Consider the following 4,307-nt stretch of genomic DNA (forward strand, 5'->3'; position numbering starts at 1 on the left):
ACCCACCTGGCCCAATTGGAAGGCAGCTACCAATACCAACAGCTAATAAAAAAAGACTGATAGATGCATTATGCAGCTCTGGCACATTGTTCCTTATTCCGAGACATAAAAACTGTTTAGTGTTTATGTAGATCACGGCTGCTTGCTGTTTGAGGCATGCTCGGTGATCAATGACCAGAAGCAGTTATGAGGAAATCAAAATTTATTTCCTAAACCCATTTTGTGCGTAATCATGTGATAAAAAAAGACAATACATACAAACATATCAGCCAGCTCTGTGGCTAAGGCATATTGTACAGCTTAGCATTACAATACGGGCTCAATCCCAGCCCCGGTGGCCGTTTTCCTGATGCGAGGCGAAAAACAATTCTCGTGTGTAGAGATTAGAACACACATTAACAATTCAAGGGCTCTAAATCAATCTGTAGCGCTCTAATACAGCATACGTCATAGCCCAGGTGTTGCTTCGGTGCGTTAAACACCATTATTGTACAAATTAGTGTCCATAACAGTAGGTTCGAGGTATGCACACATGCACAAAAGAAACTATATAGCCGATATTGTCGGCATGTGAAGTGAACAGAAGAATCACTAAACTGGTTTTCTAAACCACATTAAAAATAGCATACAAGTAATATGAGCACAATCAACTTTATAGAGGCAATGCACACATCCGAAGAGACTCCACGTAAACAGATAAAAATACAGACAATGTTTTGGTCGTCAAATTAAAAAATAGAACACTAAAATAAAATTTTATACAGGTGATGAAGCACATCTTAAGAAATGTTTAACAGATCAGAATATCAAACAAAGGGTGCTAAATAAGTGACAAAATTGTTTCGTGCAAAATCATGCAATCAGCAAAAAGTAAGATACAAACAAGAAACGCAAGAAATGTATCTCCATGAAAGTAGGTGCAAGGTATACGAAAAACTACACAGCTAGTGTCGCATTCTCCCAACCATGAATTAATTGATTGATTGATTGTGGGGTTTAACGCGCCGACGCAACGCAGGCGATGAGGCGCGCCGTAGTGGAGGGCTCCGGATTAATTTTGACCACCTGGGGATCTTTATCGTGCGCCGAAATCTCGTACACACGGGCGTTTTTGCTAACCATGAATTAAATGGATCAAAGGTACAATATACAAGGCTTTTAAAGCTGATTAAAAAAACGGTATGCAAGCAAAATCGACACACAACAACCTTTATACAAGCAAGGTAGCATGCCTGAAGAGATGACAAAGAGATACAATAAATGCACACCCACCAAGGTGGCTCAGTGGCTAAGACGTACTGCTAAGCACGAGGTCGTGGGTTCAATTTCCGGCTGTGGCGGCCGCTTTTCTGATGGAGGCGGAAAGCAAAACAGCCCGTGTGTACGAGATTTTGGCGCACGTTAAAGATCCCCAGCTGGTCAAAATTAATCCGGAGCCATCCACTACAGCGCCTCATCGTCTGCTTTGCGCCGGCGCGTTAAACCCTACAATCAATCAATCTACAGCAAATGCACAACATTTTAGAAGTTGGTCTGAACTTTACACAGCCCATTTCAAGAGGTGTTAAACAGATAAAAAAGATTAAATACAGGGTGCTGAATCGATCCCCATAAGCCACTACTCTAACCATGCATTTATCATTACATTGATGAATGCATTAGCATGCAAGAAACTCACATGGTGAGTGAGCTAGGTACAGGAGAAATGTGAACATTTTTGTCCACTTGGATTAAAACAGAAATGTTTGAAATTTCTGAAATTGGGAGCAAGTCATATGGCTGCTTCTTTTACAACCCTGAGTAAATGTGTCATTGTGACAAGACTGTTCTTCACAGGAGTGCACTTCAGGCGCTTCACTACGACATACCCCCTAATGTTGCTCTGGCAGATGATCTTCTCAATGATAGCATAGGAACCATCAGCAAGTTGAACAGCAGAGCTGTTAGTTTTCTTCCCTACAGCATACTTGCGGGTCGTGAACATCATTCCCTTAGTACGCATGCGAGCATACTGCACAGAGTTCTCGAGGTTGACATAATTGTCAGGAGGACAATATGGAACACCTCTTCCAAAAAAACGAACCCCTTCCACAGCATTTGTTTTCTGTGTCACCACAGTGTCAAGGGAAGCACAGTAGTCACGGGCTCTTTCCTCAGTTGTCACTTGAAGCAGGTTATCCACAACATTCTCGATTTCAGTGTACGGCAAATTTGGTGAGGAACACCCTTGACCGACTTCACAACACTTTTCAATTTTCCATTGCCTGCTTCAAAGGGATAGGCTGAATGGGCCCACAATGGCCCCCATTGACGCACACTCTTTACTATGTGCAGCAGCTGGTGCACGTTGAACGTCATGCAGACCTTGTCATACAGGTGTTCGGCCCGAACATGAAACTCAACAAGGAGCTCCTCGGCTCGTGCTATGTCCGAGGCACTGATGTCTCGCTTTATCAGAATGTGGACGGCCTCAACAAGACATGCCCAGTGTGCAATGCCAGCCCTGTCCAAAAGGCCTTCGAGTACCGGCACGCTATAGTAGAGGAGCCAGTTCTCGTATTCTTTCGCCTTCCACCACCTCCTGTCTTTAGCGATTCTCGGCATACGCTTCACTTCCCGGGGAGAAGTGATTGCCACTAGTCTATGGCCTATGTCATCTTCATACTTCCCAATGTATAGCGGGCAACTGGTCTTGCCCAGCCACATTTTTAGGAATTGTCTTGCCACTCCCAACATGATGCAATGCATGTAATCCGGGACAAAACCCCAGACTATGTGAAATTGCGGCAAGTTAAGAAGTGGTGAAACAGTCATGACGCCACTTTCAGGCTCTCCTTGCGCCAAGGCAATTTCCATGTGTGAAACCATTTGCTCTTCTGACCTCTCCGGAGGCTCTTCTTCTTGTACTGGGTACCTCAGGGCCCCAGCAGAGCTTTCCCCAACTTGCAGGCACCAATTGCAGCCATTGAACTGTGTAAGGCCCTGCATTGGAGCTCTTGCTACAGAATCTACCGCGCAACAAATACAGAATGCTTTGAAGAGCTTCCTCTCCCCTTCATGTTCGAGCATGAATCCATTCGTGCTTAAGTCATTCATAGACTCGACAAATGCAGCTTGGAAGAGGCCCATCTCTGGTTTTTTTCTTCCAAACCAGAGGGCAGATAGCACACGCTTGTTCATTCTTTGTTCAGCGGGCAGTTCATTCACTAAAAGCTGGATTGGCCATATTCCAGTGCCACTTGATTTAAAAAGTGGCGTGCCATCAGCATTTAATGTCAGGCTTATTCTGTGCCCAGCATCCATTGTTGACGCAACGAACTCTCGGTACATTTCTCCATCCCAAATATCTGATACGACATCTACTGGTTCAAGAGGTTTTGAGAGGTCCAAAATGCTGCACCCCTTAAGCGCCTTCTGCAGCTGAGGGGCGGGATCCAAGAGAACGAAAAATGACATATCAGTCACGGAACTGGAAGTCAGAGCCTGGCTGCACGTTGGGCACAGCACAGTGGAACCTTGCTCAGCTTGACGTGTCACAGTAAAACATTTGTCGCAGCAAAAATAAAAAGTCATAGAAATGCCTGTTTCCGAAAAAACTTTCCCCAGTGCATACTTCGATTGTGGAAGCACCGGTCTCTCAAAAAACAAATTAACCATCTCAAGCATACTTGTCAAGGCTGAGAAAGTTAGGTTGTTTTTTAAAGCAAACTTCAACACCATAAGGAGCATATCCCCCTTACACACAACCACCTTTTCTTTGATTGCACCTTTAAAAAGGTCACAGAAAGGCATCTCCTCCTCAGCACCTGGCTCCCTGGTGGAATCCTGTTCTCCAATGTTTTCAGCGCACATGTAGACGGAATCTTCCTCGGTGGGCTGCATTTCGGGCTCTTGTGGGTCCATGAACAGGTCCGCCTCGTCATGAAGAGGATCCTGCAGCACAGTGAAGTGACTGTGCTTAACTGCCTTTTCTTCCGAACAAGAATCAGTAAAATGAAATGCGGTGCACTGTTAAGTTTATGAACTGATTCAGTAAACAAAACTTGTTGCCGAGCTAGTTGGTACATACTTAAGGAAGAAAATGTGGCGCAAACTATACGTGGACGAAAAAAAATGGCGCCTGTATATCTTACCTTGTTTTTCTCGCCCACGTCTAGTTTGCACCACGTTTTCTTCTTTCATGATTCGGTAAATTCCCGAAAAATTTTCCCAACCTTCAGTGCTGAACACAAATATCAGACAAAGTATTTGGTAGACTTACCATCACGGAGCCAGGACTGCTTGTTCCAAAGTGGTCGGAATGCAGA

General features: G+C 44.5%; 1 pseudogene; it reads right to left on the bottom strand.

The window, feature by feature from the left end:
* Positions 1-1,125: 1,125 nt before the first annotated feature.
* LOC144177949 (uncharacterized) lies at positions 1,126-3,882 on the bottom strand (annotated as a pseudogene).
* Between the last annotated feature and the right edge of the window lie 425 nt (positions 3,883-4,307).

Source organism: Haemaphysalis longicornis, unplaced genomic scaffold (assembly GCF_048455015.1).
Source record: "Haemaphysalis longicornis isolate Haplotype H1 unplaced genomic scaffold, Haemaphysalis longicornis Haplotype H1 scaffold_35, whole genome shotgun sequence".
In the NCBI taxonomy this organism is placed as follows: domain Eukaryota; kingdom Metazoa; phylum Arthropoda; class Arachnida; order Ixodida; family Ixodidae; genus Haemaphysalis; species Haemaphysalis longicornis.